This window comes from Syngnathus floridae, chromosome 2 (genome assembly GCF_059516105.1).
Source record: "Syngnathus floridae isolate MCC-2025c chromosome 2, RoL_Sflo_1.0, whole genome shotgun sequence".
In the NCBI taxonomy this organism is placed as follows: domain Eukaryota; kingdom Metazoa; phylum Chordata; class Actinopteri; order Syngnathiformes; family Syngnathidae; genus Syngnathus; species Syngnathus floridae.
Window position 1 is genome coordinate 12353858 of NC_142414.1, and position 12436 is coordinate 12366293.

Consider the following 12436-nt stretch of genomic DNA (forward strand, 5'->3'; position numbering starts at 1 on the left):
TTGTAATTTCACCGGTTCACTTTTTGTGTTAATGGAGAAAGCTTGACAGTAAATGCGTGCAGCCTCTCTTCATTTAAGGTAGCATTAAAAATACCTTTAATTGCTTGTAGTAAAGTGGTGCCTTGAGATATGAGTTTAATTTATTCCATTACTTGTAATTCAAAGCACTTGTATCTGAAATGCTATGCAAATGCCATTAATCTGTTCCAGGACTTCACAGGGGAATAAAAGGTTGTACTGTGTAATTTAATAAAAAAAAAAATATATATATATATTAGACTTTATCTATATCTTTGATATATTATTTTGCTATTTTAAATATATACACATACAAGTTTGCTTTCATAGAGGACTACAAAAATCGAATCTTATTTACTGGTAATAGGTTGAAATGTTTATAAAATTTCCAAATAAAAGGCAAAAATTATTTTTTTGTTTTTCTTTCTATGTCATTCAATATTATTCCACTCAAGACTTCAAATCATTCGACTAAGTTTTTCAGTTAGTCACCCTTCACATCAATTTCTCTTGAATTTCGGGTTTGTTATGTTTTGGGTAGCTTTTCCATGCTTGAATATTTATGCTAAGTACGTTGCTAGAATCAAACACAATTAACATCCATCAATTCGCTCCTCTGCATGCCTTTGCCTTAGATGTCCCTGCAGAAAGGCTATGAAAGCACACAGCGCCCTCTGCTGATTATAAACAACAACTACAGTGTATCTCTCAAAGGAACATTTGGTAGGTATTGCAGGAAATATACATGTATAGTAGGAGATGTATTGCCCTTTTCATCCAGATGATGCAAATTGTACATCATCTTCATGTAGCTTTAAACTGTTACGGTAACTTCATCTGTAGATGTGGAATATGGGTGGATTGCTGAGAGAAAACACACATGCAAACTCCACACAGGAAGCCCGGATTCAAAGAGTATATACTTGAGAATAAATCAATACAGTATCGTGGAAAGTGTACTTGCACTTTGGATATGAGTGAGTTATATGAGTTGCTTTTTTTTTTTTTGCTTTATCTTAAAGCAAAAACTTGGAGTACAAATGCAATATGGTCCCAAGTGACTCAAATCAATTTAGAATAAGTTGCAGTTTTGCAGATATTATTGGTCAATATGCCTAAATGAGGCTTCAAGCATTTTATTGCAGATTGTGTATGCCAAGCACCCACGTAACCACCGTGACCTGAATGCTTGCTAAAAGTGACAGCTATGAAGCCGAGAAGGGAGCTGACCCCACAGTATAGTGTATACATGTCTCTAATAGACATCTGTAAAGATGGCCAAGGCGCGAGCACCAAAATGAGCAATACAATTGAAGGAGAAGTGTGACAAAAGCTGTTTAAAAGACATACTTTGCAATAATATATTTCATCTTTTTATTCTAGACAGGACAGAGGGCAATGTTGAATAAAATGGCTGTGCCCTGAGATGATTGAAAACAGATGGATTAATTTTATTCCATTATTCGCAATATCCTATTTAGACTAGTGGGGGCAGTGGGCACTCAGAATATATTCAATGAAACGTTTTGCCTTTAGTTCCTCTTTAAAAATGTAACTGCAACAATAGCACATCACACTATAATATACAGTAGATTGCTGTTTTTCTCATTAAAAAAACCCATTACAATATTCTGTTGGGAATGTTTTTGCAATGTAGCACAGCAGTTGCGATGCTAAAAAAATCCAACAGATGGCACAAGTTCACCTGTTTCCGAATTGTCAAAACTTCAAAGGTGCTCGTGGTCCATATTTCTTTGTACTGTATAAAGAATCCATCCATCCATGAAATATATATTTGTGATTATTATTATTATCATTATTATTATTTTATAAATATGCAAGTTTATTTAATGTAAGCTGTCCTATAGCCTCTGAGCAATCAATCAATGTGTCACAACACCAACCGATCTTGAAAGTTAATAGGAATATGGACCCCGGAAAAAAATGTTTATAATGGTTGCAATATTATCAAGATAGCTGGTGCTCCAGCAGAGGTCCTGTGAGGATAGGAGGAGCAGTGTGCAAGCCAGCGTGGTGGGGGTGGGTGGGAAGGGCATGGTGCGCCCCCCAGCCCCCCCTCACCCGCGGACCGCCTGCCTCAGTCTCTCTCCATCACTGTGAACGGACTGGTCGCGTCCTCGCTGCTCCTTCTGTGCACTCCTCGTCCACACAGTCGTACAGCTCCGCGGTCGTGGAATCTAATGTGGATACAAACACCGAGGAATTCCAACCAATGGCGATTCTTTAACTGGAGCCCTCGGCCGATTGCATCCGAACAGGTACAACGGAGATGACGCGTTTTGTGTTGTACAACTTGACACCTTGCGATGCATTTCACGCGGCAATCGGGGATTTTCAACTGGAGTATTCCAACGCGCATTATTATGCATGCTTGCTGAATTCATGCAGACGTGAAGTCTCAGAGCACACATGCACCGCGCAAAATAGTCTTCTCGTGAGTGAGTGAGTGAGTGAGTGAGTGAGTGAGTGAGTGAGTGAGTGAGTGAGTGAGTGAGTGAGTGAGTGAGTGAGTGAGTGAGTGAGTGAGTGAGTGAGTGAGTGAGTGAGTGACGGACACACACAGGCCGGACACAATCGGTGTGTTGTGCGAGGACAATTTGATGATAATGAAAGCGGGGGGGGGGCTACCGGTTCCAAACACAAAGATCTTTCTGCTCAAGTCTGCTCGTGTGGGCGCCCGCCCGCCCGCCTGGTGCTGAGGCAGCGACTTGTGTGACAGCACCATTATTCACCAAGATGCCCAATTGCATTAGTGCTGCATCTGGTTGGGAAAGCTGCCTTGATCAGAAGAAAAACACTAAAGCATACCAAAAGTCACTTTAGATGACAATCCTGTAGTTGTAGTTTTAAAGAGGGCTGCATGGTGTTGTATTAAGTGCTTTTAAATATTTTTGGCTTCCATTTCCTCTTGTGTATATGATGTCAAGTGAAAAATTCTCTGACGGGTATAATTTAGTGTAAGTAAAGTGAGAATTTTGCTTTTGATTGTTTAAAGTAAGGGTGTAAACTCAGTTCTCAGGCCACATTCACCCTAATTTGTTCTCAAGTCGCCAATCATTAAAATGCTGTTAAAATTAATTGATTAACTGACAGGTAATTGATTATCAAATTAATCAACTATTTTAATAATCAAGTACTTTTTTAGAGCCTTTTTTTACATCAGAATTGTCCAAACCCTGTATTGTCAGCTTCTCAACAGTAATTCATTAATTTCCAATAATTCATGAAAAGAGACAGATCAGAAATAAATCCAATGCATTATTACTATTATTATTATTATTATTACTATTATTATTATTATTACTACAATACACTTTATGCAACATAAAATGTTCAAACGATGTACTAATCAATAGAATAAATCGATTCTAAAAATATTACATGGTAACAGCGATAACCATTATATGTGTGACTTTATAGTATAAGCTATAATAAACGACAATTGAAAAAAATTGTTTTGGTAATAATACACACATCAAGAAAATATTCACATTATTGATTGTCTTGTTGCAAATCATGAGCAATTTAAAATTTCAACCTTGTGTATGCAATTGCTATTTATAAATGAACTTGCCAGGAGCTAGAAATGATTTCACAAATTGACACATCCATCTGCAAATCTTAACATTCTCAACTAATTAACAGTGCCATACAAACTAAAGAGGGAACTATTAAGAAAGAGGCTGCAATTGTCCCCTTCCTTGGAAATGTATTCATAAAAATACATACGAGTTATTGAAAAATAGAGGGGTTCCATCCGAGCAACCTCTTGTGAACTGAAGTTGTCGACAGACATTTTGCAATTTTCAGTCTCTTAAAATATTTCGTCAAGAGATTTTCACAGAATTGCATTCTTCACAGGACAAATGTGGCTCAGCATTTTGTATGAAGTAAGCTTGAGACTTGGCATCTCTGAGCCTTCACAAATGCATCAATATCATGTGTCAAGTGCTGAGTAGCAGTCAATTTCATTTAAGTAGCTATCAATGTGCCCTCTGGTGGACAGAATTAGAAATATTAGTTACTTTTATTGAAAAATAGCAATTACTATAATGTGTTATTTATCTTGTTTATCTAATTGGCAGCATTCTGCATTAACCGATACCCAAGAAGTTCTCAGTTCCAAAAAGGCCGGTGACCCCTGGTCTACATGTATATTGTAGCATTTTTTTAAAGGGAGACTATTCCCAAAATGTTAAACCTTGCTTATATTTTAAATATTATATTGTTTTGTTTTTCTAGTGCTTTGCTACATAGCATTTAGTCCCCCAAAAAACAACAACATTTAAAACAGCATGTCTATGCACTTATGCGAGTAGCCATTTTTAGGACCAAATAATCCATGAGGCTCACTGCATTGTTACGCTCCAATTTTGAAGATGGGCTTCGCAGCACATCGGCAGCATGTTGCTGTTATTCATTGTTTGAACAATTGTTGTGGTAGATGGCTTGACTTTGACTTTTCATCAAGAGGCTGGCCTGACCAAAATTCATATACTGTTGCCATATAGTTAGCACTTTGGTTTAACCGTTCAAATCCAGGCTCAGGCCTTCCTGTAGAGTTTGCATGTTCTCCTTGTGCATGGGTAGGTTTTCTCCTGGTGGTCCAGTTTAAAAAACATGCATGATAGATTAGTTAAAGACTCTAAATTGGCCAGAACTGTGAGTGCGAATGGTTATTTTTCAATTTTTGCCCTGTGATTGGCTGGCGATCAATTTAGGGTGTAACCCTGCGCCTGCCCAAAGTCAACAGGAACAGCCAAAATATACTGTACACTATTATTTTCACTCGCTAAAATCTGACGTTGCATACTAAGTTGATACTTTGTGTTTTTTTTAGATTAAGCGCAGCACTGCTCTTGAGTCTGTAATACAGAATCAATAAACAGCTGGGAGTGCACCATTTGATTAATGCAGAGAATCATCGTCCTCACAGCCTGGAGATGCTTCATGAATCTTGCACATGCCCCACCAGCCTGCAGCAAGTGCACTCAAACAAAAGTGGAAAGAAGTAGGACACAACTGAAGAATTGTGCATCACTTAGTCTGGCACTGTAAGCATTTTATGGCTTTAACATTTGGGTTGAGTATGATTTTTTTTAACACACATCTTCACATCCACACTTGGTAAATATATGTTTGATTTTAAATACACACATATGTTTGCCTGAAAACATTTTTTTTTTTTAAAGTCTGTTGGCTTATGGTGCGCACACGTCATTAGGATCCATTCCAGGGCTACAAAGACAGACCCCGGTGCAATGCCCACTCTCCGTCCAAATGTAATTCCGTAATGCACTCTGAGAGAGGGAGATCTAATAAGAAGTGGAAGAGCATCTTCAATAATGAAACCCCACCTGCATCTGTGCCGCAGAGTGAGGGCAGGGACTGACAGGCTTCATAAATAACACAAGCCAGATCTGTCACGTGACGCTCCAGCAGCTGGAAGCTGCCTATAATCCCCCTCATCTTCCAAAAACGGTGATTCTCTAATCTCTTCCCCGGGTGCCGTGAGAGATCATTAGGAGTGCTGCGAGAAACTGTGCAATTTGACTTCTTTAGTCTGAAAATTATTGTTGGTTCAAATCAAATACAGTGGTGCCTTGAGTGACCCGGTTTAAACGTTTTTCGAGGTACAGGCTGTCGTTTGACATATCACAGACTTGAAATACGAGCACTGTGTGGGGGAAGATGGAAGTGATTTCAAGTTCTGCCAAAAAGAGCCTTCAAGCTGTTTAATTTCATCATATTTTTCTGGTACTGCAGCGCTTTTCCATTAAGGAATTCTGCAGAGAGAAAGAGAGAGAGAAAGAGAGAGAGAGAGAGAGAGAGAGAGAGAGAGAGAGAGAGAGATTGCACTTCACTGATGAGTGTGCAGGCAAACATTATTTAGTCCTAAATACATAGACTGTAGCTTCAGTCATACAATTGGCGTCTTAGATTTAATCAATATCAACTGATTGCTAAATTGCTTGAGCCATATGGTCACATCCATAAATAATAGAGCATGGGTACGATCCCAATTGTTTGGACTCTTAACATCACCACAATGGATTTGAAAAGATACAAAGATGATGTCATTTTCATTTCATTTCAGCTTTTCATTTGAGGCTATTTACATCCAAATCAGGTGGACATTGTTGGAAGTATTTACTTGTGCCTCCCACTTTTTAAAGGAGCAAAAGTAATATTGGCTGCTGAGCTGTTCCAAGGGAAGGTGGGCATGTACTGTTGCCAATGAAACTGGTTGTCTTCTGGTTAGGAATGTTGCGACAAACACAGCAGGATAATTATTTGAAGCCATTTGGCCAATCTGATCAGAAATCAGAAATTATTGGATGGTGCTTCACAGCCCAAATGCAAAATGACCTGAAGCATACTGTAAAAGCAACTAAAGAGTTTTTGATGGCAAAAAGTGGCGTGTTTTGCATTGGCCAAGTTAATCACCGGACCTGACTCCAATTGAGCATGCATTTCACTTGCTGAAAAAAAAGAAGGGAAAACGCCCCACAAGCAACAAACGAGCGGAAATGGAAGACAAATTCAATAGAGGCCTTGGCTAAGCATCATGAGAGATGAATTTCAGCATCTGCTATTGTCATTGATACGTTGCAGACTTTTAGGCTTTGAATGACTGTGAATGATTTGCAACTCAGGCCCTCACTATCGAATATATTTAGAATCGTTTGCTCTATTGATCTTCACATCGATAAATCGAATAATTGGATACAATTTCATTTCATATAAGAGTGTATTACAAAACCATCTTCCCAACTCCTATTTATTAAGCAACTGATGTTTTGGTATTGTTTGGTGCTCAAAAAAAAAAAAAAAACAACTAAATAATAATTAAGGCATATGACACGAAAGGGATTGATGTGGTCACCAACTGCTTTGAAATCGATTCAGTGACACGTTTGCTCATTGTTTTCCAAATAAAAGCAGATGTTTTCAAAGGTCTTATTTTGTTAAAAGACAAAAAAAAAAAGATCCATTCTACTGAAGCACTATGGAATTCAATCAAATTATAATTACTGTTGAAAGGCTGAAATCACATTAAAATGGTTGTGGATTAATTTAATGATCACACTAATTGTGAATTCATCTATTATTCCTGACACCTTTATCTCCAACTAAGCATTCAAAAGTGAAAGTTTGATTTATAATTTTTTTGTTAGTCCCATTTATTTTGGTCCCTTAAAAATCCGGTGGCCAATCTATCAACTGTTGTCATTCCTACATTGATCAGTTGACCTGATTTGGACGTACGTACCCTCAAAATAGTGCTGAAAAGCGTTTGTCTATGAAATGTGATTGGGAGGGTTTAATGAAAATCTTTGGAGCTTTGTAACCGTACAAATTAATTTCCTCTAATATCGCTGTGATAAATCGCATGTAGCAATTAACCTGCCTTGCAGCAATTAACCTGTGCTTGTTGCTATCTAATAACGTTTGACTCTAGATGCTCCAGGTCCGCTTGAAACTGATCTTTCTCCTGCGCTCCTTATCTCTATGTCACAGCATGAAATGGGCTTTGTTGTACAAGAAGGGCGTGCACGGAATTTGGTCACATGAACGCTGGTTTGTCATCTGGCAGCGCTGGCGAACAGTGCGGATCATTTTGTGACGGTGCGAGTTGTTTAGCAATGAAGGGAGTCTTTATTTGAAAGGCATCGTGACCCCTCGCTGCTGTTCTTAAGCCTGACCCGGTGGCTGACAGCGCTGCGAGCCAACCTCACCATCAAAGGATGATGCTGTTTTAAGAGCTACTGTTTTGACCCAGCAGCCCGCATGACACTCCTTGTCTCTTTTTTTTTTTTTGCCTCACGAGATTCACGATTTGATTTCCTCCCCTCGAGGAGTTACTTTTATGGAGTCGGTAGTATACAGAAAGTGGATAAAATAAAGCGTCAAGCCAAAAGATGACCTTTATGACAGTATTTCCCGTTTGCCTTCATTACAAAGCCTCTATTCTAGCGGCCATCTGCATCAGTGGCTCTTTGTGTAAGGGGCCAATGACGATAGAAGCTTTTTATCACCCCCTTCAGCTGCTGAGTGCTTGAAATATTTAGCGGGGACCACACTATTTTTGGGTTTGTGCTCAGTTTGTTTTGGAGCTTATGCAATACCAAAGTGCACGCTACTGCTCAAGTCCAGATGATACGCCGACAACCTGCGATGCTGTAAACATGATAATTAAGCGCCTTTGTAGAAAGAATGTCTTCACCTATGATTTATGGTGCAGTCAGAGCAATGACTGGGAGCACCATTTGAGCGTGGATTCATTTAATTGCCATTTTTATACAGCGCTGCAGGAAGAAGCAGCAATGTCTCAGGTTACCTCTCAGTGACATATTGATCCACTCCTCGCTCCCTGCTTGCAGCCGTCCCGATTGCCCGTCTATCGTTCTCAATTTGCTTCCCTTCTCCCTTCGCGACCTCCTCCCATCTCCTCTCTCCTCCTGTGCCCTGCGAGGTGTCAGATTCTCTGACTCATGTTCTGCTGTGGAGGATGGGAGGGAAGCAGGGATGAAAGCGAGCTATAGCGAGGAAAGTCATTTTGCAGATACGGTGTGACCTTCATCTAGTGAAAGCCATGGGCTAAAAGCCCCTAAGTCAATATCCTGATAAAGTGTATTCTACTCTTGCCAAATTACTACAACCATTCAGAAGGATATACAGTATAAGAGAAGCCTTCAAATAAGAAGGATCATGCTGTATTTAGTCAAAGAAAAGCCAAATGACCAGCAAAGGCTCTATCTATCTATCTATCTATCTATCTATCTATCTATCTATCTATCTATCTATCTATCTATCTATCTATCTATCTATCTATCTATCTATCTATCTATCTATCTATCTATCTATCTATCTATCTATCTATCTATCTATCTATCTATCTATCTATCTATCTATCCATCGATAAATATATATATTGGCTACATGCACAGTTCACGGAGTCAATTGAATCCACTGCAGTTGGTTTTCCCCACACGTGAAGATTTTTGGTTGTAAATATTGAACATCTTTAATCGGGATATTTACAGTCTTGACACACCTCAGACAGAAGGATAACCTCTGAGGACAATCACTGGAGTCGGGCATTTGATGTCCTTGGTTGGAAAGGGACAAAAACAATCTGTCTTTATGTGTGTACCAGGTCTAAGGCTCAGAGCATGCCACCGACTGTGGGTCTGGAAATACTCAAGAGATAACGAATGACATCCCAGAATAACCCATAAGGTTTGTTATCTGCACATTTGTGTCATTTCACCAGGACAGGCGAAGGAAGAAACAGATTTAACTAATGAGAAGACATTTGAAAGTGACTGCATGAACTCTTGATGAATGAGGGATTCATGCAGAGTGGCCACTCAAGGATATTCACATCAAAATATTGCTGCAGCCTGACAGGGGCAGAAACCGATGGCTCAGGATTGACTGCCATTTAGCGTGTCCATTATCGTGCTGTTCATTAGCCATATTGGATCCACTCACTCCTAAATATGCAGATTGAGCCCAAGTAGAGGTCGGGCCGCGTCGAAGACAGCCTGACGCGACTACGAGGTGTAATGACAGGAAGGAAGTATTGATCCGCCCAACGTGGAGATAAAGCAGTCTTTGCAAATTCAGTCATTTGCAGATTCTGTAGCTTCTGGGCTGTCAACACGCTGCTAAAAAAAGGAACGACAGTCGCAACAACGGTGAGAAATCTTTTCTTGTCTAGATAAGAGAGTTGAGGGCATGAAGGCGAAATTGAGGAGCTTATCTAACTTGACAGTGCTCTATATTTATAAGATCCAGCACAGTTTTACTATAGGGGATGTGATCAGATGCATAAATTCACACCATCTGAAAGAACATTGTTTTAAATAGATGGTCAATGTGGGATACGAGTACCACTATTGGTACGTGGGTTCCCTCTAGTGGTACACAAATGAATCACTGAATTAAAAACTCAAACGGTGCACAGTCATACTATGTTCTAAATGTTTTTTTTTTTTTTTTTAATCAAATAGATTTGCTGAATGTAGTTTTCTTGAAGTTAATTAAAGTACAATACATTAGTTGAGTTTTTATTATTTTAGTCTTTTTAAATATTTGGTGATTTGTCAAGTGGAAGATAAAATAAAGGTCACCAATTGTTGCGTAATTAATTAAGCTGCAATTCTCAAAGAACTGTTTGACCTTCCTTCTTTTGTACGGACATACAGTAATACCAAAATAAATACCGTACATTGAAAATAAACCCTGAAAGTGACAACAAAGGACATTTTTGCCATACTCTTTCCTCTTGTTTTTATTTCATTTTGTCAATGAAACTGTCTCAATTTTAGATTTAGCTAGTGTGTTTGTGTTTGTTCATTATAATAACCTCGCTTGTACAAATTGGCCTTTTCATTCATTCAAACATAAGGAGCTCATTTAGTTGAATAAGATCAAATCAGCGACAAGATTTTATATATCAAGATCCCCTGCTGTTGCTGCAGGTAATATTACACAGAGTGTGTTTCAAAAGGCATCAGGCGCAGGGAGCAGCAAGCAGTCACAGGGTCTCCGGAGGGCCTTGTGGCTGACAAGCCGTTGGCTGTGACATGGTTATGCTTCAACTCTAAATGAAGCCAAGGTCTGATCGGGAGGACGGGGCCCTGCTCGCCAAGGACTGACCCCTCCCATTACATGTGACACAGCTAAGACAGACACGCTGAGAGATGAAGCACTGCTCATTTCATTTCAAGCGTCTCTCGTTTCACAGCTCCACTCTTTGCCTCCCGGCGCGTTGGAGAGATTATAGAACTTATCCCTTTAGAAAACTGGCAAGATTTGACATATAATGATTGCACATGTATTATTAGGATAGATATGTGAACATTTTACAAATTAATAGTGTGCATATGGCTATGAGACCAAATATATACTATTTTAAAATGTTCTCCACCATCGTGCTCTATAAACTTGACATTGATTCATTGTACAGTAACATGGTTTTCCAAATATGTTGAGGAGGTTTTTGCAGTTTCTGCACCAGACCTACAATAAAGCATTGTGGTGGCAACATCATGTTTTCCTTTAGTGGAACTGGCTCCTTACGCAATGAACAATTATGAACAATTGCAAATAGCACTAAGGGTTAGCAGAAAACCTTCAGGATTCGATAGAAAGAAAAAAGAAGCCAGCCAAAGCTTAATAGAATTTCTGAACTTTGTTTAGAAATGAAAGGCACTTCAAATGCGATTGGTTAAATCTGAACACAGAAAAAATCCCCAGTTACAAGAGGGTGTGCACACTTTTGCAACGTCACTATATCAGTGGTTTAGTTTTATTTCCACACTTTAAAAAAAAAAAAAACGATTGTATGTGACATACGTAAGAAAAAAAGGAAATTATTTATTTTGGTCTCATTTTTCAAATCACAAAAAGTTAGCATTCAATATGTGTGTGTAGACTATGTATTTAGGATCGCACTTGTTGATGGAGAACCCATCTTAAGTAATAGAGAAGCAGTAGATAGGAGAGAAGTTCTTCACATCGCTTTTCCGACCCACGGTACATGATTGTGATTCAGAATGGGATATTCATATTGCAGATTTTTCATTTCTTTTCTGTTTTGTATTGCATGTTCAAATTGAGTTCAGTCACGTATATAGTATGCATGTATGAATCTTGGGAGATTTAGCATATAACGGCTATACATTGATATTCCTTTTCTGTTTTGAATTGCAAGTTCCAAATAAAATTAATGAATATACTGAAGTTCAATCTAAAGCCAAATATATATGTTCATGTTTTTTCTATAAGTATATTAAATTTCAACGAGAGACATATCCTGCAGGCCATTTAATACCAGGCAGGTATAAAATAAGAGTTTTGAGATACATCTCATAAAAATGCTGCACGCTCATCTTCAACCTTGTGGATGAATCGAAGCTCACTTTGTAGCCGCCACGTGATTCCAGCATTTCCAAGAATGTTCATCAAAAGAAGATCTTGCTCATTTAATCAAGTAGCGTCTGTATGAAGTCGGACCTGTCAGCATTTCAGACAAGTCTGCCATGAGCGGCATGTGGGACTTGCAAATGCCAGTCAAGTTTGTTTACGTGTGTGTATCTTTGTGTGTTGAGGGGTGTGTGTGCGTGTTTGCACCCGGAGGATCTCATTTAAATTTGAGCAAGACAACAGCGAATAACTGTCCGCCAGTGAATATGAGCATAAAGTACTAATGGGATACTCATTTTTGTCCCCCTTTTGTGGTTGTTTGTGTCTTCATCACTGTTGATGTCTCAGGGGAAGATGCTCTCATTGTGTCATTTTACGTACACAAATATAGTTTTAGACTGCAGCAACACAAAAGTTTTCAGAAAACTTTATCATGGCAAAACGTAGGCATAATTCTGAA

General features: G+C 38.8%; 1 protein-coding gene and 1 long non-coding RNA gene across 4 annotated transcripts in view; one reads left to right on the top strand and one right to left on the bottom strand.

Annotated features, from left to right (window-relative positions):
- Positions 1–2105: 2105 nt before the first annotated feature.
- pcbp4 (poly(rC) binding protein 4) overlaps positions 2106–12436 on the top strand; it is a 41169-nt gene continuing 30838 nt past the window's right edge. For 2 of the 3 annotated variants that reach the window (XM_088363702.1, XM_088363719.1), the window contains exon 1: positions 2106–2297. The gene's annotated coding sequence lies outside the window, so the exon portion shown is untranslated. Of the gene's footprint in view, positions 2298–4879; positions 5094–12436 lie in introns of all 3 variants that reach the window. The other variant, XM_088363713.1, reaches the window with a different exon arrangement.
- Positions 4589–12436, bottom strand: part of LOC148401796 (uncharacterized) — a 39371-nt gene continuing 31523 nt past the window's right edge. The window contains exons 2-3 of the long non-coding RNA XR_015854664.1: positions 8381–8542; positions 4589–5825 (exon numbers count right to left, since the gene is read on the bottom strand). This is a non-coding gene — a long non-coding RNA (uncharacterized LOC148401796). The remainder of the gene's footprint in view (positions 5826–8380; positions 8543–12436) is intronic.